Source organism: Pleurodeles waltl, chromosome 12 (assembly GCF_031143425.1).
Source record: "Pleurodeles waltl isolate 20211129_DDA chromosome 12, aPleWal1.hap1.20221129, whole genome shotgun sequence".
Taxonomy (NCBI): domain Eukaryota; kingdom Metazoa; phylum Chordata; class Amphibia; order Caudata; family Salamandridae; genus Pleurodeles; species Pleurodeles waltl.
Genome location: NC_090451.1, coordinates 361304408 through 361328979, shown reverse-complemented (window position 1 = coordinate 361328979; position 24572 = coordinate 361304408). Strand labels below are relative to the sequence as shown.

At 46.8% G+C, this 24572-nt stretch overlaps 1 protein-coding gene across 1 annotated transcript in view; it reads right to left on the bottom strand.

The window, feature by feature from the left end:
• Positions 1-24572, bottom strand: part of ITFG1 (integrin alpha FG-GAP repeat containing 1) — a 936956-nt gene that overhangs the window by 166488 nt on the left and 745896 nt on the right. The window lies entirely within an intron of this gene.

The window sequence follows — 24572 nt, the reverse complement described above, 5'->3', positions numbered from 1 at the left end:
ACAATGGGTTAACTTTTCTTGAATAAGGTTATATACTGTTATGCTGACTTCTTTAACATGTATTTGAGTTTATTTAAATAGCCTGACCCCTTCAGGATCCTTTGTTAAGCAATGCAAGTGCCATATGCGAATGACAGCAGTCAACTGCTATCACTGAATTTATTTACAAGAGAAAACACACTTATCGGTAGCCATTGTGTGAAGTATAAAGCTTCAGCGTGAGTGCTGACTGTGGAGAATTTGAGGTGCGCATTTGAGGGTTCGTATGGTTGTGGCCACTCGGTCTTGCATGCTTATAACAGTAAATATGATTGAAGCATGAGACAAGTGAATCATCACCACTTACCTTCAATAATCCCTCAGGAGACAGACTTCTTCCAAATACTATATAAATCTCCTAATTACATTCATATAATATGTTTAATAAGCCCTTGGCTTAAAGACGTCAACATTAATGTCATTTATTTGAAGGAACTGGGAGGTCAATATCTGGACACAGTGCCTTAATTTACCAGATCACAAAAAATGAGAAGAAATAACAATTTATTCAAAGGTAAGCAAAGGTTCTAGAGACTGAACAACATTACACAGTATTGACTTAATATTTGCCACAGAGGATCCGATTGATTTTTTCCTCCCATTCCAGTAGGATAGTTAAACCAATCAAGACTAGATGTATCCTTTTGACAAACAACACTAATCAAGCATGCGGTGCACCAGGAAGATTGCTTGTTTTTCGTTAGCAAGCCTTTTTTCCACAGAGGGTGAAAAACTAAACCAGCACTCTGATTTTAAAACAGGATTAAGAAATTGACATTGGGGAAAATTAAGTTTTTGTAATCTCTGAATCTGCCTCCTGGCTCGGGCTGAAGCCAAACGTAAGTCAAAGAGAAAAAGCAGCAAACAATACAAAGCGAGATTCGACTGTCCAGATAAATCACACGAGCTCGCTTCAAGGTGCAAGTTGAAACAGATCTCTAGCAAGGAAGAAGGTAAAGAGCATACTTTATTAAATACGGCCTGGGAAAAACGGCCCACACAAACGATCTTTCAGAATTTCTTTTTAATTCAGATATACAAAAGCTTTAAACTCCCTACTTCCTCCTTCTCGTGGAAATCTGTGACAATGATGTGCAGTGATGGGTAGCAAGACTGAAGGCATCTATTAGGACAGAACAGATTATTGTGACCCAACTGCTCTAAAGTCGATGACCTCTCAACTATCACCCTGAGGGGTGGCAGGCATGACGTTTGGGTGTAGACAAAAGCAATTCTGCTTCTGGTGTTCATATCCTGATTGAGAGACTCCAGAAATGTGCTACTCTCCGCTTCAGCATGATATTCTGGAACCATGCAGCCTTTCACAACCATCAAATCTCCTTCGGCATTGTACTCTGGAAATACTAGGTAACAGTGAATTCAGCGTAAATGCCAAAATGAACTCTACTACTACTGCCCATGACTCTTCAGATAGACCCTACAATACATTGCCGAAAGATCCCTACACATAGTTGTGTGCTCCGTCACGAAATTCAAACGTGACTATGCCGAGGCTTTGGGCATGGCTTTTCCAGAATCACATACGGACAGGCTGCATGAAATATCAACTCTACTACCAACTGTCTACTGGGCTGAAAAACAGAGCCAGCGCCAGCTTGTATCCTGCAGCGTCCTCTGTATGCACTGCACCTCACTTTCACCCCCAGAAGAACATCACCAGCTACACCCCAAGTAGTTCCACCACAATATCACAGCTGTGAGGAAAATAACTCAAAACACGGAGCTTCCAAAGTGTTAACCCTCCTCCCCATGGCCACGGGGACGTGGGCACTGTGCCCCAATTTGACTGTCCACTTATGACTGCATCTACTGTCGATTCGGGCTTTGAGGCAGGTCATTTGCTAGTGTGGTGTAATAAAGAAACCCAAGTCACTCGATAAGGATAACCGAGTGTTTGCTTCAGATATTGTTGAAATACGTATAAAATGAGTGGAATAACAGAAAAGCGAAAATGATTTTTTAAACATCTGTATAGGGTAAAACTTAGGTTAATGCATCAACTAAAGAGGTACGCTTGTCATTATTGTACCATCTTTAATGTATTTTGTCAGTGTTGTACCTTTCAAACTGTTGCAAGGGGTCTTTACAAAAAGCAGAAACAGATAAGTGAGGGGAAAGCAAGGACAACGGTTCGAACCACTTTGCATTCTTGGCAGATAGCCTCGGTCAGTGGTGCAGAAAGCAGCATGCCTCTGCTACCAATGAGCTCTCATCAACAAATGCAAATGAGAAGCAGGTGATTGGCTGTAGCTTGATTGCCCTGTGGAACTGCAGCCTGCACCGAGCACGCGAGGGGCGCTGGGGATTTTATAAACCATTCTACACTTTGAGCTCCCGGGCCCTGTTAATTTAATGTGTACGACAGACAACTCCGAAGATGGTAAGTTTGGAGAAAAAAGCGTGTACACCAATGCGACGTTATTAGAAATCATCTAAAAGTCTTCCCAAAACAGAGAATAACGTGACCTTTTCCTTCTTAACAGCAACATTGCTTTTCCATCCTTTTGTCGCTTAGCAACCGACCGCCAAATACACTAATAATTATCCTGTCTTTTTAAAGTTCTGGTAATTATGCACAGCTTGGCAATCGGGCAAGGAAAATACAGAGTGATGTAAAAACAAAGTCAACAGCATGAGGAAATTAAGAATACCATCTAGGGGTGGTCCTGTGTTTGCTAGAGTTTGGTGCCTACGTATGGTAGTGCTGAACAGAGGTCAGCTTTAGTAACAGGATTTTACTCTCACTTTCAGACATTGGCGCCATTTCCAAGTTTCTGGGATTTTTAATGACTAGGCGTGGAGCTCTACTGACACAATGTGGTAAGCAAAAATTGGTCTGTTTAAAGTAGTGTTTAGTGGCGCTTTGTGTTAGTTTAGCGGATGAGGCTGTTAAGTTTGATCCTACCAAAGGTCCTCCTGATGCAGTTTTTGTAGTGTCACTGCTCCGTAGGACTCTGCAGTTAATCTGTTTCCACCAGCTTGAACAAGCAGGGATGCGGAATCCTATCGCCCGACGCCCGGGACATACTGTTTGGGGTCAAGGGCAACAAAGTTTCATGTTTGTTTTGTCCCTGGGACAAAACAGGCCCAACCCCCTGCAACACCAACCCTTTGTCTGACAGTTTAAAGAGAAGGGAACTATTTGCAGTTGAGGTAATGTGTGTGTCCATAGGTTAATGCTGTTCCAACTTATATTTATGGTTCATTAATGAAAAGCCTTCATTATTAGGGTAAACAATATAAATAAATGTTTTAAGGTCACACTGCACTACTGACATTGGGTTCCAGTTAAAAAAAAAAAAAAAAAGGTACGCACATTTGAAAAGTTTAACAATATGAAGCTAAGTATAATGCTCTCAGAATGGTCTCTGATTAGATGCACATGTTTGCAGAAGCTTGTAAGCAAGAGGGTGATTCTTGCTTTCAAAATAAAATGTTCAGAAAAAAATGCAAGAAGGAAAAAAAAACATTTCACTACTATGAAACTCTAGGTGCTATTTCTTTGAAGAGTCATTGAGTAAAATTTGTTGATCCATGCTAGTATTTTCAAAAAATATTCCTAATGGAAAATCAGTATAACTATTTTCAAGAAGATTATAGGAAACATGAAAATAAACGAGAACTGGTTAAGCCAACCAATCTGACATTTCTTTGTGTGTCTTTTGGTTTCGTTAATGCATTTCTTGTTTTGGCATGACTTTTGTAACACAAAGCTGCCAGGCCCTCACCTTTGTAACAAACACTGGCAAAAAGAAAAAAATATTTTGGTCTCAAAAAGCACACGTTGCCAATAGTAGTGTAACAAAGACCCTGAAGCACAGCACCAGCCCTGAGTGAGTCAGGAGTGGTTACCCCTCCCTGTTCTTTGCAGTGGGTCCCATCCAGTTTTGTTACACCACTGATTGCCACAGTAGTTCCTGGCACTGAACAAAACTACTTTGTGTGTCAATGTGCTCCTTGTGGAAGAGAAGAAAGTGATCACTCAAATGTCTCTGTTAACGCCAGACGTAATTAGGGATCCAATTCTTAAAGAAAGTCACAGACGTGCACCCATGGTTTAAGTCTTTGAATTAATGGCTTTTGTGAATTTACAAGAACTTACAGAAGTAGACCAGGAAATGTAGGGTTGACTTGTGCCCAGCCAAAGATTATTAACTCTGCTAAATTGAATTGATAAATCATTGTTAAATCTGAGCATTGCCTTATTTCTGTAGCTCAGATAATTTTGCTGATGTTATGTATTATTTTACTTGAATGCTTAGTTTTATTAATGTTAATTCGCTTGAATGTATTTTGTCGCCTTAGGCAACACCTGGTGATTATGTGTCTTTCTAATTTGGTTTTGCGCTTTGTCTACATGACGTTGAGCTTGTGTTTGAAATAATCTTCTAACTTTATTCCTGATTGGAATTGTCCTTCCGTGGCCACAATGGCCATGGTGCCTAAATTGTTTGGGGTGTGGATGAAATATATGTTGATGGTTTACCACATATCTTTCTCTCTGGGTCAAAAGATCCATCCACCTCGCTGACGCCTTAGATTCCTGTGAAGGATGAAAAACGTGCCCAAAGTTCCCAGTAGGGGTAGATTATGGAGGTAGCTTCAGTAGAGTAAACATGTGCTGTCCATAGGAATAGAACAAAAACACAAATTACTTTTACACATTACAAGCAAGTCTACGCTACTTAAATTTGATCCATATGAACGTGGTGAATGGCAAATGGTACAGGAGGAGTAGAAGTCCTTGAACCTGATACCAATGTAAGAACGCAAATGCTCGCCACATAGACTCATAAAAATGGCTATTCTTTTCAACCACAAACATAATATGGTTGACAACATTAAATGCAGCTTAGGTCACTGGATGCATTTCAGTTGTGGCGAACCAGAAACTTCAAATAAATTCTTTCTATATTCTGATGTTAAGTTATTTTTCTAATTACTGTGTTCTGCAAACAAAAAAGCTAAAGCAACGACACTGCTCAGTAGAAGGTGTTCTGTGCTCCTTCCTACTCCTTGTGTTGGAGAGAACACTAATAACAGATTTAAGGTACTTGTTTCTTTGTATAGGGAGTATCTGAAATATATTATTTGGGGTTATGGGGGCTGTACGCTGAATATATAATGGGACCTCAACTCCTCCTCTTCATAAGGCATTACACCAACCTCTTGAAAAAGTCTCTAACTTGTTAAAATGGTTTATGGTGTATCATTTAACACAACTTTGAAAATCCTTACTAACTTAAAATCATTGTGCTTACTGGGTAGCTTGGCTGCGTAAGTGTAATTTACCCTGTTTGTGAATGGAAACCACATTCTGAACGTTATTTTGTATTGCCCCTTTGAACTGTTCAATTTCAGACAGCGACATAATAGTACAAATTATATTTTTCGGTCTGGCATTGGCCAACATCTTTTGATCTTACTAAAACATAAAATATTCTTAATTATCTTACTTATAGGGTCTTTCAGAGAGCACTTTTCAGCCACTGGTCTGTTATCGTGGCACTCACATCCTCCATACTGGAGCATACAGCATGGGACAATGGGCAAGTCCACTTCAGCTACTGAGTGATAGCATCTTCGCTTTCAAAAGGACGCACGCACAAAGTAATTCCTTTAGTTGCTTGGGGGGTACTATGCAATACTGGGGAGGGTCTGGCAGCCCCACAAACACGTTTTATAAATGTCATGGTAAAATATAACAAATAACAAAGCTAGACTAATGGGATTTGCCAAGCCTTGTTGTGCGTGTATGCGTCTAAGGTGCCTCCATACAGGAGCACTCTAAGCTGACACTGAGAATGTGCTACAAAATAATATTTTTGGGGCTTTCCTGCATTCATATCATGGATCGGTCACTGTGCGTATGTTAGATTGCACAAAACAGCTTTTTTGGATACCAGTTTGCACAAAAACATCTTTGTTTCAACATAGCTCACTGAAAAACAGCACAACTCTATACTCTATAAACAGCGACTGACTGATGTTGACACTTTCTCCCAACAGACTGGAGATGGATGTTTTATAGTAAATTATGGCATAAGTATTTATTTGGTGAGTTTAAGGATCAACCTTGTGTCTACATAAGACTATTAACTTTCTACTTCCAATATTTTGTCTTGCATTGTGTGCCAACTGTAGACTGTATTCCTTTCAAACGAAAATGTGGTATTTGGACAGATTTTGGGAACTCAACATTCTTTTATTTTGAAGATGTGTTAAGTAAAACAAACATTTGACATTTTTACCTCTCTTTCTTGTACTTAAAATTTGCTGATAGGTTTGGCCAGAGGTCTGTCTGCCTTATGGAAGTTTGTCATTAATTAGCATGCTCTCAATTGTGTTGTTGCATATATCAAATGCACAGCTTGTGAGACTGGTTAAGTGCAGTGTTTTAACTGTTTCAAGAGTCATGCTGTTATGCACGTTCCTGATGCCGTGTGTTTAAATTTTACACAATAAACATTTTAAAACCATGAAGCTAGCTTGACAGCCTTCAACTGTAAGCCATGGTGGTAATCATAGACTACAATTTGGCCCACTGACCATTTACTGACAAGCTGTCTAGGTAGGTATTCCAAAACTTGAGAGATGTTTCTGTCACAATCATTATCTGATAGTTAGAAGGTCTGACTGAAAGCTCCATCACTGTACTTAACTGACTGGTCCACCATTGCAAAGACTGAAGTAAATGAGAGGGAATCGCTATGACATTCCTCAAAGTGCCATAACGCTGGTTTCACTGTCTCCTCAGACACCTTGGAGAGGACATGTCTGTGGAAATGCCAAATGTATCAGAAAAGGGTAGGATGCCATTAGCCATAAATGACACAACACTGACTGGGCGGTCTGGTGAGAAGACGCAAAAAAGTGTGAAACCACCTTACTTCTGTGGCTGAACCTACTCTGAGGAGGGAATGCTTTGCAGCTGAGTTTTTATCCAGAATCGTTCCTATAAACGGGATGCACTGAAACAGAATAAGAAGCACTATATTTACACTAAGGGCTCTTTCCAGCTGATCAACCAAATATGAAACAGAAAGTGGACCAAATGAGAGTGAGCAACAACCACCACCATCACATTTGTGAACACCCTTGGTAATGAACTTAACCTGAAGGGGAGTACTTTGACCTGCCAGAAACAATACAGTAAACCTCATATTTCCTGAGAGGTTTGGTGATAGTACCACAAAAATATGTATCCTGGAAATCAAGTGATATTAGTCTAGCTTGTTCCTGAAAGAAATAGAAAAACTCCTGCAAACTGACATTTTGAATCCTTCCCTTTTCACTCTCTGGGGATCTAGATTTGGGAGCAAGCTTCCACTTGTTGTAATATTAAAAAATGAAATCCCTGATCCCATGACAAACTAAGAACAATCTCTATAGAACCTTTCTTTTCTTCAGAAGCAAAGATATATCTTCCATTACAATGTTGGTGTGGGGAAGGGTGAAAGGTTGGAAAGGAATGAAATTAGGCTCCTGCCAATTAAAGTAGAAAACAATCCTGTCGTAAAATCTGTAAAACCCACTTTCTGTTCATCTTTGCAAGAAAGATGTAACCCATCCCCAGACGGGAAACGTATGAGTCTGTGCTGTAAAGGCTCAGAAAGGATGTCTTTTAGTAGTAAAGGATGAAGATGATGTGGCAGTGTCACATTTTCCACCACTCCTTCCTCGAAAGACACAAAAAGGCTACTACAGCAATTGAGGTTGCAGAGTAGATCACTGCTGATGGGCAAGTTAGTGGCTGTAACTTCTAAAGCACCTGTAACATTGATGGAACCTTTAGGCTGGTAAAGACAAAGACAGCTCCCAGGACGTCCATAGCACTTCTTAAATCATTCAACAAAGGAGTCTGCAATCAGTCAAGTATTCTTTATCCATCAATTTGCAAGTCCATTAATTGTGTATGCCTGTGACCAGAAAATTCATTAGTAGGCATCCAGGCTTGTCTACTAAGAACTACAGAAGAGGCCACTTATCTTGTCAGGGCATACACGATATCTAAAACTGCCTGCTTGAAAGCAGCAATACCATCTTGCATTAACTCTAGAAATGCTGTAAAGTTCCGGAAGTTTATCTGTTGCCAACTAAGTAGCCTTCAACTAAGCGTCAGTGTATTTTGGAAGCAGGCTAATCCATTAGAATACTTTAACATTATACTGCCAGAAGCAAATTGGTTTTCCCCCAACAAATTCAATCATTAAGATTCTCCATCAAGTGGAAATGCTGCTCACGGTTTGCCATTACAATCCTACACCTGTAAAATTAAACTTTCAGCAAATTGCATGTGTCAACACAGAAGGTGTTTAAGCTAGTGCAAGCCTTCACTTAACAGGATTCAGATATGGTTACCCCAAAGTTTACTAGTGTTAGGCATCTGTAACATGATCTGCTAAAGCCTTATCGTATGGCGAAATAGCATCTGCCACTTGCTTGCCAAAAAGGCATCACTGATTGCTCTGTATGAAATTAAATATTGGGGCCTCATTTAGATTACCCCTCCGCCAAGACCGAAGTCGGACCCTTACTTTTTCTACAGCTTTTCTGCTGACAGTAGTGGTGTATCAGTAGACTGAAATTCAGGGTCTGGTAATTAATGTAGCCCACTTGTGTCCTGCACATCTATTATCATGTATGATTCAATATGTTCATTAGGGAGTAAAGTATCCCCCTGTCATCATCCTAATTGTTTTCTTCGGTAAGTGGAAAATGAGGAAATATTGAAGTGTCAGAGCCTGACTCAAATGGTTCATCCATTCACTTGTAGAATTCCTGCCTAGACGTCAGCATCTATAGAAACTGGCACTCCCTAGGACTCAGAGTGATGTAATTCTGACACTATGATGATTCAGGAGAGCACCCTTGGGGCTGGAGGTGTGTGAGGGTAGGGGTGTGGCAGAGCCATTCTATTTTGTGGAGCCTTTCTAAAACCACTGTCGGAGTGGTGGAGCCTAGCCAGTGTGCTGACTAGTTAATTTCAAGCTTTAGTGATGACACAACATGAAACTGTTCTTTTGGAGTACCAATAAATATGTCGGCCAGTGACTGGTCCCTCTCACCCTAAGAGTGGTGAAGACCTGTGTAACAGTTTCAAAGAGGAGACAGGGATCAGTAATAGCTAATCCTGTGTGCCTGTCTCCTTAAACTTTCACTGGATATTGGGCACTGAGGTCCCCCCCCCCCATTGCAGAAAGAACAAATGGGGCTTAGACAATGTATGAACTAGCCCCCAAGACCCAGTAGCCACCCCTCAGCCCACAAAGTTAATGGGTGGATGGATAGATGTATCAATGAATGACTTAACAGTGATCTTGAACATACAAGTGAGTGTGAATTTGCTGTGGCGCTTTAATGTGGAATAGCAGATGCAATTTTTGAGAGCTCTAATGATTTGGCACTGGTATCCTGTTTGAGCCCCCAAATCTCTCTTCTGTCAATGAAGCGAGGAGAAAGAAGGCATTTTTGTGGTAGTTGCTATAAAAGATGCACCAGTGGATGGAATGGAGTTACTTTGCATGTTTCTCCTGTTTTCTTCAGTTTTTGTACACCTGCCAAAACAAGCATATCTCCATTTGCTTGGAAAAAAATGAACAAACTACTTACCTGAAGTAATGCTTGTTCTGGTAGATACTCTAACACATCGCAGATTACTCGCCTTTTCAAACATCCCCCCCACACCAGGTGCTAGAGTTGATTCACAAACTTTTTCCAGCTATTGCTTCAGCACCTCTATGTGGGGCCATCAGACTATTTGGCAGCATCATCCCAGCTCTGGAAGTGATGACACAGGGTTGTATACGCCAGCACACTACACGTGTTGACATCCGTTAACAACCAGGCATTCTGCACCCTCAATGTGGAGTGTTAACCTGCTGAGAACTGTGACAGCGTGCAAAATATAACTTGGAACATTAGTAACACTTAGAAGGCAACTTCCAGGGCTGGAATGAGGCCATCAAAAAGCCATGCAGTAGCACTGCTGTGAAACCTTCTGGATCCAGTATGGCACCTGGGGGAATATGCTAAAGGTGAGGAATCTAGAGTTAAAAGTATCCATTAGAAACAGGAGGATTAATTCCTGAATGTTCCCAACTTGTTGCAGAAGGCTTTGAACATGAAGGCGTCCAGAGCCATCCCTATAAAGGGATTTCTCTGCACTGGCAGAAGGTGAATTTAGGCTTGTTGAAGACAAATCATACAGAAAGCTGAAGCAAGATTTGTCTTGCGCAGGTGGTCCATGACTGTGACAGGTTCACCTTCACATTGACAGACACTGAGGTAAGGAAAAATATGCATTTCAGACTTGCAAATAAAAGGCTGCAAGCACCACCACCAGCTTCCTAAGAACCCTGGGGGCTAAGGAAAGGCTGAAGGATAGGACAGTGAATTAAAAGCGTTTCTTCCCTACCACATAGTGGAGGAATCACCTGTGGGACTGCAGGATGGCTACATGAGAAAGTATGTGTACCATAGTTCCAAGGACACCATCCAATTCCCAGGACAAGGGGTGCAGAGGACTTGGGCCAGAATCAGCATCCTGAATGTGTTCTCCTGAAGGGAGATGTTCAAGAAACGAAGGCCCACAACTTGACTGAGCTCACTGCCCTTTTTGGGCACAAGTAGTAATGGCCCTACTGCCCACTGCCCCTCTCCTTGCCAGGGACTCTCTCTATTGCACCTTTTTCCAGAAATGACTGACCTTCTGGCAAGGATGGAGGCATGTTCTGCCAAGGTCTGATTGAAAACAAACGGAAGGGGAGGGAGTTCCGGGTGGACAGGGGCAGTGCTGATAGAAAAGGAAGAGTGTAACCATGACAAACATGCAGAATCCTATTCGTCTGAGGCAATTGATCACCTGTTGAGCAGGTAAAATAAAAGTGTATTCTGTGCCTCTGCCCCAAACACTGGCAAAAGGGGACACTAGTAGGAGGAAACCTAGTGGCTTGTCAGTGGTGGCAGAGGAAAGAAAATGATGAGTATTGATGTTGAGTTAGGTTGTGCAGGACAATGCTTTAACTGTGCCCCAGTCAGTGTACTTTTAGAGCCTCACTGTGAGAAAGCAAAGGCTCTGAAATTTAACGTCAAAGTTTCAGTAAGACTATTAGTCTTACTTTCCACTTTAGGCAATTGCAGCTACAACATCCCTGATTCCTACAGACTACAAAAGCAAAGTAGGTGCTTTGCTCAGTACGGGTGCCCAGCGATGGAGTCAGTCTCTGGCAAAGTGTCAACACCACTAGCATTTGAAAAGTCTAAATACAATCCATCATCAGTGTAGTGAAGGGGCAACAAATCACCTCCTTGCTCCACCTCATCCAGGTTACAAAGGACAATTCTGCAGTCTTGTACGGAATCTGAATTGGAATCGAATAAGGCCTCATGGCATCAAAGATATCTGTGAAGAGGCATTGCTGAACAGTCTTCAAATACCGCTGGTTGTGCCCAAACAATGAGATAAGGGCCGAGATCTACCTGAATTCTGCTTAGGATGCAAGATTGTTGTCTATGTTGGACTGCAAGCTGGTCCATCTGGAGCCATGGCCAGCCCAGCCAAAACTGTTGTAGCCTCCGGCAAAGGATTGAAGGTGAGTGGAAGGGCAGAGACCAAACACGATCATCATGCACTGGGGCAGAACCCACCAGTAGAAGATGGACTGGGGGTTCCGGCAGCTCAAAGGAGCCCAAAGGCTTTCCAGGGGATACAGAACAATCCAGAAGACATTTTTCCCTGGTTCAGAGTAAAATGGAGGGACACCTGTTTGGACTTTCTGGGTTTGCACTGAGATTTATCCTTTGACTTAATCTTAAACCTATTCAAGGAAGGAGACGTGGACTGAAACCAGAAATGAGACTTGGAGTGACATCTGGCCCCACTACAAGCAGTGAGTCAGTTTTTTGTGCTCAGCAAAATGCAACTTTTCCTCCCATACCTTGAGAGCCTTTGGGTGAATCGGAGACCATCAGTTGCACGATTCTGAATCATATTTAGACGTGAGGCACTAAAGACAGATGTCATGTGCATCTCTACCCAACACCTATTTCTTACACGTAAGGCACAGTTTGAAGCCTGTAGTCTTCAGGTGAGGTATCTCTATCACAATGTCACTGAAAAAACCTTTTTGGAAGTCTGTGAACAGACAAAGTTCAGTAGAGGAGCTTCGGTTCCACGTCAATGAGTGTAGAAAAAAGGAACTGATGTTGGCAAATAGGAGCACGCCTATGTATGGCTCTGTGTCATCACTTCCAGAGGTGGGATGTGGCTGCCGTAGAGTACAGTTGTACCATCTTCCAGCTTGCAGGAGCAATTGCTAGAAACTTATTCTGGGATTCAGTCTGGCACCTATGGGAAAGTCAAAAGTTGAGGAATCTGTAGGTAGAAGTATCCATTAGAAAATTGTATTCTAATAGATCAAGATCCTTACCCAGGCTCCAGTTTGCATCCCTAAATTATTTTGCTGACATAAACAATCACAGGGGCCAGGTGACCCTAGACGAGGTTGAGGAAGGATCCACACAGAGTGACTTCATCTTATACTATGCATAACACCCTGAAGTCATTGTTTTTTTTCTTTCCATGCAGTCATGAATGCAGATATAGAAAAGCAAATAGTTTTTCAGTGGTTTACTCAACGGTTCATCTTTTTTAATCACCGTCTCATTATTGAATTTTCAAAACTGTCACATTTACAATTCCATAATGAGAAATCACATAGAAAACAAAGATGATCAAGCATAATCTGGGTATATTACAACATTGGTGGTACTATAGGTGAGACTTCAACACATAAGATCATTTCATGCTAAATACATGACAATTAAGACTAAGGCCCTCATTACAACATTGATTGCACCGCCAGTCGGCCGCCTATGCGGCCAGGAACCAGCCAGCCGCATTTGGACATCCCCGCTGGGCCGTAACACTGGAGCCAGCGGCAATGTGGCAGTGCGGTGGGTGCAATCCACTGCCTGTAATGCGATGGGGCTGTGCCTGGGGGCCCCTGCACTGCCCATGCCAAGTACTACTGTCACATTTCCCCTGGCGGTCACCGACCACCAGGGTTGAAATCAGAGCCTTCGTCTATAAATGGATCGATGAGTAGGAGATATCAAACCTCTAAAAAAGGGCCAGAGTAAAATCCACTGTCTAGGAAATAACAAAATGTGTATGTTACATATAGCTAAGGCAGTACAGAAGAAGTTAATTACCCAAATCACTACAAGAAATATCTACAAATTATCATGGCAAGTGATGATTAGGACAAGGAAGACATAAAACAGTCCATATGAACTCATACATATGAACCTGGTCTGTACGTTTATAAATTATTTTTTCATGCATCGCTGCCATACCTTGCATCCAAATCAAGATGAGTAGGGGGGGGATGACAGATGCACATTTTAGCCATCTTCAACGCAGTAGCTATCCACCTTTTTGTAGAGAATTAAATCTGAAAATTCTAGTATATCATGCAGAAAGACCAGTGCAGGGGAAGAGCCCGCAGCATACCATTCAAGGCATTTGTCAGACTTTCCATCTCACGCTAAACAGTTTGCAATGACCTACAGGGCCATTGCAGGTGCAGCATACATCCATCTGAGTCTTCACACATCTCCAACAGTTTGAAGATTGAGTTAGATTTGTATGCAGCAGTCTTTGCATTATTAATGTTTTACCTTTAAAAACGGTGGTTTTGGGAATATATCTCCCCCAATATACTTCGAGTTTGAAGCAATGTTTGCTATGCATATATAAGGTGTATGTTACAGAACCTAATTCCTAATTATATGTGGTGTTTTCAGAAATCACATAATCCAATGCCATTCAAATTGTAGAAAGTTACACACCATAAGGCTATAATGGACAGGGAGGTTAACTTCTTTGTGGCTTCCTATCTGAGTTTGAAATAAAGGCCCATGAGATTAAAGGAAACAATTTTCTTCTGAGGCAACTCTGACTTTACAGCAAATACTATCTCCCACTTCTTCTGAGGCTACTTCCCCTTCACAGGAAATACCATAGACAACCTTTCCTCCTAAATGGGGTTCTGCTCAGCAGACACAGGCTTTATAGAAATCTGTAGTGGCTACTCTTAGCATCTACTGTGGTGGCAGAGCCTGTGACATCAGCAAATGTTGCTGCAAATTCATAGATCTCAGTCTTTGCTTTTCTTGTGGAAATTGTTCTGGTTTGGTTGATTACAGTGTGGAAAGACAACTTTGACTAAAGCACGGGTTTCTGTCCTATTACTTCAAGTTGTGCAGAAGGTAATACTGCTGGATTCTCTAACAACATTAGCCAACAACATGAGCCAACAACAGCAAGATCCTTCTTAAATCAAACTGACTACATACTAAAATCAGCTATCCTGTATTTACCCCAAAGTTGTGGTCTCAGTGCATCACTGATACTTCAAATTCTCCCCCGTTGCAAAAGCTAGACTCCACCACTGTCAATCAGTCAATCAATCAGGCACTTTAAAGGGCAGCTTATCACCCGTGGGGTCTCAAGGCGCTGTTGTGGGCGTGCTGCTCACTCAAAGAGCCAGGTCTTTAGATCCTTCCTGAACTGCTTCAGCAAGGTTGAGTGGGAGCGTGTTCCATGTCTGGGCTGCGAGGTAAGAGAAGGATCTGCCTCCAGCTGTGCTCTTCCTGACTCTGGGGATGGCGGCGAGTGTGAGTTGGGAGGATTGGAGCTGCCTGTTGGGAGTGCAGAAGGTCAGGCAGTGGATGAGGTAGGCCAGTCTGATGTTGTGCAGTGCCTTGTAGGTGTGTGTCAGTAGCTAGTAAGAGATGCATTTGTTGATCGGGAGCCAGTGCAGGTCTCTGAGGTGGGTGGAGATGTGGCTGTGGAGGGGGATGTCCAGGATGAGTCTGGCTGCTGCGTTGTGGATTCTCTGTAGTCTCGTTTGAAGCTTGCTTGTGATGCCGGCATAGAGTGCGTTGCCGTAGTCCAGTTTGCTGCTGAGAAGCACATGGGTGACTGTCCTTCTTGTCTCGGTGGGGATCCACTTGAATATCTTCCCAAGGAGGCGCGAGGTGTGAAAGCATGACGATCAGACAGCATTGACTTGACAGGTCATGGAAAGCATGGAGTCCAGGATGATGCCCAGGTTGCATGCGTGGTCGGTTGGGTCGTTTTCTAGAAGTTAGGCCACAAAGAGTCCTCTCAGGCGGAAGGGGTGGAGCCAAGTACGAGGATCTCTTTCTCGTCAGAGCTGAGTTTGAGGCAGATGGTTTCCATCCAGGTGGTGACTGCTTTCTTCTGTTGTGGAAATTTATCTTGGCTGTTGATGGGCTGTCGGCCAAGGAAAGGATCAGTTGGGTATCGTCAGCATAGGAGACAATATTTAGGCTGTGCTGTCTAACAATTTTAGGGAGCAGGGCCATGTAGATGTTGAAGAGAGTTGGGCTTACCACTGTGTGTTAGGTCGGCTGACGTCCCCATAAAGAAGGCATATCCCCTAAACCGCATTCTCGAAGGAGCTTATCATGCGATCACCATCCTGTTTCTTCTCTGACAGGCAAGGTCCCAGGCCCTCCTCCCAGTAGCTGGATAGCAAACATCTACAGAACCCTATGTCTACAATCAGGAAATTACAGGCACCTTCACACATCCACTGTTCCCCTGATTAGAAATTTCCTAGTGCTAAGGAACACAACTCTGAGCACAGCCTTCCGCTCCATGCATGGTGATAAAGGCCATGCAGCAGGCCTGCTCCATGCTGTGGATGCGGACTATTCTAGACACCTATCTAGCAAGGTGCTGTTCTTCGCTTACCAGCCCTTCCTTGACGGTCTAGCTTGAACTCTGTAGTTACTGAGACTCCATTCACTGACCCCTTGAGGAAGTATCTCTCATTGTCCCCAGCCAACTTTCTCTGTCCTCCAGAATCTACCTCCCGTCCACTGAGCAAAACTAGGTAGAACTCCCTCACCCTTCCATTCCATTCGTTACACACTGTAACTAAACTCACATTAGCTATCCCATTTGTTACCTCATTACTATGATGCTTTCTAAAAAATCTCTCCTCCCATCTCCTGCAGTGAACACCGTGACTATGACAGCATAATCATTGGAGCCAGGAAGCATCACAAGGTGGCTTTCCTCCCTAGGGCTACACTTCTTTGCTGACGTTTTTGGAGACTCCCTCCCTCTTATCAATATTTGGGGTCCTGTAGAACCTGTTAATGGTTTTGTCTCTCCCCGCATCCACCCTGGTTTGACTCTTGGGGGTACAATCCACATTTCTGTGAGTTTCCCACTGAATACTCAAGGGCTGAATCAGCGGTCAGCAGTTCCTAGCAGGTTCAGTGGGCAGGAGAGGGACTGTCAGTGAATTTGGTAGCATCCCAATGTTGATGCAACTGTAGAAGACAGTTACTTAAGATATACTCGCTTGAAATCAAGTTCTACAGATTTCAGAGTTAAAGCTGCCACCCTTAATCCAGCAGTTCAGTAACATGTAGAATCCATCCTCCGTTCTAAGCTTTGGCACTGTTAATTAACAGTGGGAAATCAGCCTTAAACTGAAGTTTTAGGTCAGCAAACAGAGCTTTTTTAAGACAGTCCAATGCCTATACACCGCCTATGGTATTCTACTAACAAGCCATTCTCTACCACGTATATAGCAAGAGTTAGCAAGAAAAATACTGAAGACACCATATTTTCTCCTTTGTATGAAATGATAATTTACAAAGGAAAAACAAACTGTGAATGCCAAAATAATGATACTGTGCAAGTTGTAGGAACGGTACTGGATCAAATCAAATCAAATCATTAACATTTATAAAGCGCGCTACTCACCCGTGCGGGTCTCAAGGTGCTAGGGGAAAAAGGGGGGGGGGGGGGTGTTTATCGCTGTTCGAACAGCCAGGTCTTTAGGAGTCTACGGAAAGCGGAGTGGTCCTGGGTGGCCCTGAGGCTGGTGGGGAGGGAGTTCCAGGTCTTGGCCGCCAGGAAGGAGAAAGATCTCCCACCCGCCGTGGAGCGGCGGATGCGAGGGACAGCAGCGAGTGCGAGGCCAGAGGAGCGGAGGAGGCGGGTGGGGACGTAGAAGCTGAGGCGTCTGTTGAGGTATTCCGGTCCCTTGTCGTAGAGGGCTTTGTGTGCGTGGGTGAGAAGTCGGAAGGTGATCCTTTTGCTGACAGGGAGCCAATGCAGGTGTCTCAGGTGTGCGGAGATGTGGCTGCTGCGGGGTATGTCGAGGATGAGGCGGGCCGAGGCGTTTTGAATGCGTTGCAGGCGATTTTGGAGTTTGGCTGTGGTCCCGGCGTAGAGGGTGTTGCCGTAGTCCAGGCGGCTCGTGACGAGGGTGTGGGTCACGGTTTTTCTGGTGTTGGCGGGGATCCAGCGGAAGATCTTGCGGAGCATGCGGAGAGTGAGGAAGCAGGCGGAGGACACGGCGTTGACTTGCTTGGTCATGGTGAGAAGAGGGTTCAAGATGAAGCCGAGGTTGTGGGCGTGGTCTGTGGGGGTCGGTGCGGTGCCGAGGGCCGTGGGCCACCAGGAGTCGTCCCAGGCGGACGGGGTGTTGCCGAGAATGAGGACTTCTGTTTTTTCAGAGTTCAGCTTTAGGCGGCTGAGCCTCATCCAATCTGCGATGTCCTTCATACCCTCTTGTAGGTTGGTCTTGGCGCTGGCGGGGTCCTTGGTGAGGGAGAGTATAAGTTGGGTGTCGTCGGCGTAGGAGGTGATGATGATGTCGTGCTTGCGTACGATGTTGGCGAGGGGGCTCATGTAGACATTGAAGAGTGTCGGGCTGAGTGATGAGCCATGGGGTACGCCGCAGACGATCTCAGTGGGTTCTGAGCGAAACGGAGGGAGGTAAACTCTTTGGGAACGGTTTGAGAGGAAGGAGGCGATCCAGTCCAGGGCCTGGCCTTGGATCCCGGTGGAGCGGAGACGGGTGATTAGGGTGCGGTGACAGACGGTGTCAAAGGCAGCTGAGAGGTCGAGCAGAATGAGGGCGACTGTTTCACCGTTGTCCATCAGGGTTCTGATGTCGTCAGTGACTGAGATGAGGGCGGTTTCAGTGCTGTGGTTGGTTCGGAATCCGGTTTGTGAGTGGTCGAGCAGGTTGTTGTCTTCCAGGAAGGTGGTCAGCTGTTTGTTGACGGTCTTCTCTATTACTTTGGCTGGGAAAGGCAGAAGAGAGATGGGGCGGAAGTTTTTTAGGTCGCTCGGGTCAGCCGTAGGTTTCTTTAGTAGGGCGTTGACTTCGGCGTGTTTCCAGCATTCGGGGAAGGTAGCAGAAGAAAAAGAAGAGTTGATGACGGTCTGGAGGTGCGGGCGATGATGTCGTCGGCTTTGTTAAAGATGAAGTGCGGGCAGGGGTCCGAAGGGGCGCCGGAGTGGATAGAGTTCATGATGGATTTGGTTTCTTCCGTGTTGATGTGGGACCAGTTGTTGAGGGTGATGGCCGTGGATGCCGGTTCGGTGGTGTATGGTTGGGTCTGGTGTCCGAAGCTGTCGTGGAGGTCGCTAATCTTGCGATGGAAGAAAGTGGCGAGGGATTCGCACAGATCCTGTGAGGGCGTGACGGCGTTGGCGAACTCCTTGACGATGCTGAAGAGTTCTCTGCTGTTGTGTCTGTTTTTGTCCAGTCTGTCGGTGAAAAAGTTCCTTTTGGCAGCGCGGATCAGGTGGTGGTGTTCGCGGGTAGCGTTCTTGAGGACGGTCATGTTGTCAGCGGTGCGGTCCATGCGCCAAGCTTTCTTAAGGGAGCGACAAGTTTTCTTTGATTCTTTGAGGGTGTCAGAGAACCAGAGAGGTTTTTTGGTGTTGGTCTGTTGATGCGTGCGTTTGAGGGGAGCAAGGATGTCTGCGCAGTTGGAGATCCAGTTTGTGAGGTTGAGGGCTGCGTCGTTGGGGTCGGTGGTGAGGGTGGGTTGGTTGGCGGCGAGTGAGGAGAAGAGTTGCTCTTCGGGGATCTTGTTCCACTGTCGACGAGGGATGGGTTGGGTGCGGAGGTGGCGGGTCTCGCGTCGGAATGTGAAGTGGACGCAGATGTGGTCGGTCCAGTGTAGGGCGGAGGCGTGGCTGAAGAGGACGTGTTTGCTGGCGGAGAAGATGGGGTCAAGCGTGTGTCTGGCGATGTGGGTGGCGGTGTTCACCAGTTGTTTGAGGCCGAGGTTGGCGAGGTTGTCGAGCAGGGTGGTGGTGTTGGGGTCGTTGTTTTGTTCCAGATGGAAGTTGAGGTCACCTAGGGAGGATGTAGTCCGGCGAGGCAAGGGCGTGCGGGGAGATGAAGTCGGCGATGGCGTCGCTGAAAGGGGCGCGTGGGCCGGGAGGACGGTAGACGAGGGATCCTCTGAGGGTGGTCCTCGGATCGGTGCGAATCTGAAAATGCAGGTGTTCAGCGGCGAGAGGGGTGTCTTCGGTGGAGGTGGTGACGCTGATGGAGTCTTTGAAGACGATGGCGATACCTCCTCCTACCTGGTTGGTGCGGTCTTTTCTGGAGATCTTGTAGCCTTCGGGGATGGCAGTGGCGATGTCAGGGGCCGAGGAGGCGTTCATCCAGGTCTCTCTGATGAAGGCGACGTCAGGTGCTATGGAGTCCAGGAGGTCCCAGAGTTCAATGGCGTGTTTGTGGACGGAGCGAGCGTTGACTAGGATGCACTTGAGGTGGTTGATGGCGCGTGGGCTTGTGGTCGTGGTTGTTGCGTGGTAGAAGGTGCGTTTGCAGGAGTTGCAGGCGAAGGGTTCATGGGTGCGTTTGGGGTGAGCTTGGAAGCAGGTGTTGGAGCGTCCTGGGTTGAGGGAGTGGAGGGTGGTGGGGTCGTAGCGGGTCAGCGGGGCTTGGGAGAGCTGGGGACCAGGGGTCGTGGCGCTGGGCGCGGGCCAGGCGCGGACGGGCGCAGTATGAGGTAGGAGGGGGGGGGGGGGGGGGGAGGGGTCAGGTGGGGGCGAATGGGAGCTGGGGGGCGGGGGCGTGCAGGAGGTCGCGGCGGGAAAGCGCGAGGGAGGGGGGACAGGTAGAGTGAGAAGAGCTGGGGGAGGGGGGTTTAAGGGTGGAGGGGGGTGAGTGTTAGGAGGTTTAGGAGATAAGGGAGAAAGATAGGAGTAGGGTTGAGAAGATAGGGGAGGGGGGGTTGTAGAGGTGGGTGAGGGTGAGAGGTAGAGTGAGAGGATAGGAAGATAGGTAATAGAGGGGGTGAGGGAGGGGGGAAGAGATGGAGAAATAGATAGAGAAAATAGATAGAGAAATCGATAGATAGGGAAATAGATAGAGAGATAGGAAGATAGGAGGAGGTGGAGAGTGAAGGAGTTAGATAGTGGGATAGAGAGATAGAGAGATAGGTAGATAGGAGGAGTGAGGGAGGTAGATAGTGAACGGGTTAGGTAGGAGAGATAGAGAGGGGGATGCGAGTGGGGGAGGGGGATGAGGCAGGAGCAGGAGGGCAGGCGCGGGGAGAAGAGGACGGAGGAGGTAGAAGAGCCGAAGAACAGAAGAACAGAAGAACAGAAGACCAGAAGACCAGAAGACCAGAAGACCGGAAGGAGAGAAGAAAGGAAGACCGGAAGAACACAGAAGAACATAGAAGAACACAGAAGAACACAGAAGAAGATACAGAAAAACGAAGAACAGAGGGCAGAAGACCACAGAAGATGATGAGGAAAAAGAGAAGAAGAGTGAAGACGGGGGAAAGAAGAGTACAGAAGAAGATTACAGACGAGGAGCGAGGAGGAAGAACAGAAGAACAGAGAAGAAGAAAAGAAGAAAAGAAGCAGGAGAGAGAGTGAGTAGCGCGGGGCAGAGCGAGGGGCTGGGAGGGGGGGGGTACTTACTGTGAGGTGGGTCTCAGGAACTCAGGAACCTGGAGGAGCTGCAGCGGCAGGGGGAGCGACCTACCCTTGGGTCAAGGGTCGCTACCACTGTCGCGCAGCGGCCGCCATATGAGGTAGGAGGGGGGGGGAGGGGTCAGGTGGGGGCGAATGGGAGCTGGGGGGCGGGGGCGTGCAGGAGGTCGCGGTGGGAAAGCGCGAGGGAGGGGGGGACAGGTAGAGTGAGAAGAGCTGGGGGAGGGGGGTTTAAGGGTGGAAGGGGGTGAGTGTTAGGAGGTTTAGGAGATAAGGGAGAAAGATAAGAGTAGGGTTGAGAAGATAGGGGAGGGGGGTTGTAGAGGTGGGTGAGGGTGAGAGGTAGAGTGAGAGGATAGGAAGATAGGTAATAGAGGGGGTGAGGGAGGGGGGGACAGATAGAGAAATAGATAGAGAAAATAGATAGGGAAATCGATAGATAGGGAAATAGATAGAGAGATAGGAAGATAGGAGGAGGTGGAGAGTGAGGGAGTTAGATAGTGGGATAGAAGAGATAGAGAGATAGGTAGATAGGAGGAGTTAGGGAGGTAGATAGTGAACGGGTTAGATAGGAGAGATAGAGAGGGGGATGCGAGTGGGGGAGGGGGATGAGGCAGGAGCAGGAGGGCAGGCGCGTGGAGAAGAGGACGGAGGAGGCAGAAGAGCCGAAGACAAGAAGAACAGAAGACCGGAAGGAGAGAAGAAAGGAAGATCAGAAGACCGGAAGGAGAGAAGAAAGGAAGACCGGAAGAACACAGAAGAACAGAGAAGAACAGAGAAGAACAGAGAAGAACAGAGAAGAACAGAGAAGAACAGAGAAGAACAGAGAAGAACACAGAAGAAGATACAGAAAAACGAAGAACAGAGGGCAGAAGACCACAGAAGAAGATGAGGAAGAAGAGAAGAAGAGTGAAGACGGGGGAAAGAAGAGTACAGAAGAAGATTACAGACGAGGAGCGAGGAGGAAGAACAGAAGAACAGAGAAGAAGAAAAGAAGAAAAGAAGCAGGAGCAGGAGAGAGGGTGAGTAGCGCGGGGAGAGCGAGGGGCTGGGAGGGGGGGGGTTACTTACTGTGAGGTGGGTCTCAGGAACTCAGGAACCTGGAGGAGCTGCAGCGGCAGGGGGAGCGACCTACCCTTGGGTCAAGGGTCGCTACCACTGTCGCGCAGCGGCCGCCATATGAGGTAGGAGGGGGGGAGGGGTCAGGTGGGGGCGAATGGGAGCTGGGGGGCGGGGGCGTGCAGGAGGTCGTGGCGGGAAAGCGCGAGGGAGGGGGGGACAGGTAGAGTGAGAAGAGCTGGGGGAGGGGGGTGAGTGTTAGGAGGTTTAGGAGATAAGGGAGAAAGATAGGAGTAGGGTTGAGAAGATAGGGGAGGGGGGGTTGTAGAGGTGGGTGAGGGTGAGAGGTAGAGTGAGAGGATAGGAAAATAGGTAATAGAGGGGGTGAGGGGGGGGGAGAGATAGAGAAATAGAGAAAATAGATAGGGAAATCGATAGATAGGGAAATAGATAGAAAGATAGGAAGATAGGAGGAGGTGGCGAGTGAGGGAGTTAGATAGTGGGATAGAGAGATAGAGAGATAGGTAGATAGGAGGAGTGAGGGAGGTAGATAGTGAACGGGTTAGATAGGAGAGATAGAGAAGGGGATGCAAGTGGGGGAGGGGGATGAGGCAGGAGGGCAGGCGCGGGGAGAAGAGGACGGAGGAGGCAGAAGAGCCGAAGACAAGAAGAACAGAAGAACAGAAGAACAGAAGGAGAGAAGAAAGGAAGATCAGAAGACCGGAAGGAGAGAAGAAAGGAAGATCAGAAGACCGGAAGGAGAGAAGAAAGGAAGACCGGAAGAACACAGAAGAACATAGAAGACCACAGAAGACCACAGAAGACCACAGAAGACCACAGAAGAAGATACAGAAAAACGAAGAACAGAGGGCAGAAGACCACAGAAGAAGATGAGGAAGAAGAGAAGAAGAGTGAAGACGGGGGAAAGAAGAGTACAGAAGAAGATTACAGACGAGGAGCGAGGAGGAAGAACAGAAGAACAGAGAAGAAGAAAAGAAGAAAAGAAGCAGGAGAGAGGGCGAGTAGCGCGGGGCAGAGCGAGGGGCTGGAATGGGGGGGGGGTACTTACTGTGAGGTGGGTCTCAGGAACTCAGGAACCTGGAGGAGCTGCAGCGGCAGGGGGAGCGACCTACCCTTGGGTCAAGGGTCGCTACCACTGTCGCGCAGCGGCCGCCATATGAGGTAGGAGGAGGGGGGGAGGGGTCAGGTGGGGGTGAATGGGAGCTGGGGGGCGGGGCGTGCAGGAGGTCGCGGCGGGAAAGCGCGAGGGAGGGGGGGACAGGTAGAGTGAGAAGAGCTGGGGGAGGGGGGTTTAAGGGTGGAGGGGTGGAGGGGGGTGAGTGTTAGGAGGTTTAGGAGATAAGGGAGAAAGATAGGAGTAGGGTTGAGAAGATAGGGGAGGGGGGTTGTAGAGGTGGGTGAGGGTGAGAGGTAGAGTGAGAGGATAGGAAGATAGGTAATAGAGGGGGTGAGGGAGGGGGGGAGAGATAGAGAAAATAGATAGGGAAATCGATAGATAGGGAAATAGATAGAGAGATAGGAAGATAGGAGGAGGCGGAGAGTGAGGGAGTTAGTGGGATAGAGAGATAGGTAGATAGGAGGAGTGAGGGAGGTAGATAGTGAACGGGTTAGATAGGCGAGATAGAGAGGGGGATGCGAGTGGGGGAGGGGGATGAGGCAGGAGCAGGAGGGCAGGCGCGGGGAGAAGAGGACGGAGGAGGCAGAAGAGCCGAAGACAAGAAGAACAGAAGACAAGAAGAACAGAAGACCGGAAGAACAGAAGACCGGAAGAACAGAAGACAGGAAGACCGGAAGAACACAGAAGAACATAGAAGAACACAGAAGAACACAGAAGAACACATAAGAAGATACAGAAAAACGAAGAACAGAGGGCAGAAGACCACAGAAGAAGATGAGGAAGAAGAGAAGAAGAGTGAAGACGGGGGAAAGAAGAGTACAGAAGAAGATTACAGACGAGGAGCGAGGAGGAAGAACAGAAGAACAGAGAAGAAGAAAAGAAGAAAAGAAGCAGGAGCAGGAGAGAGGGTGAGTAGCGCGGGGCAGAGCGAGGGGCTGGGAGGGGGGGGGGTACTTACTGTGAGGTGGGTCTCAGGAACTCAGGAACCTGGAGGAGCTGCAGCGGCAGGGGGAGCGACCTACCCTTGGGTCAAGGGTCGCTACCACTGTCGCGCAGCGGCCGCCATATGAGGTGGGGGGGGGAGGGGTCAGGTGGGGGCGAATGGGAGCTGGGGGGCGGGGGCGTGCAGGAGGTCGCGGCGGGAAAGCGCGAGGGAGGGGGGGGACAGGTAGAGTGAGAAGAGCTGGGGGAGGGGGGTCTAAGGGTGGAGGGGGGTGAGTGTTAGGAGGTTTAGGAGATAAGGGAGAAAGATAGGAGTAGGGTTGAGAAGATAGGGGAGGGGGGTTGTAGAGGTGGGTGAGGGTGAGAGGTAGAGTGAGAGGATAGGAAGATAGGTAATAGAGGGGATGAGGGAGGGGGGGAGAGATAGAGAAATAGATAGAGAAAATAGATAGGGAAATCGATAGATAGGGAAATAGATAGAGAGATAAGAAGATAGGAGGAGGTGGAGAGTGAGGGAGTTAGATAGTGGGATAGAGAGATAGAGAGATAGGTAGATAGGAGGAG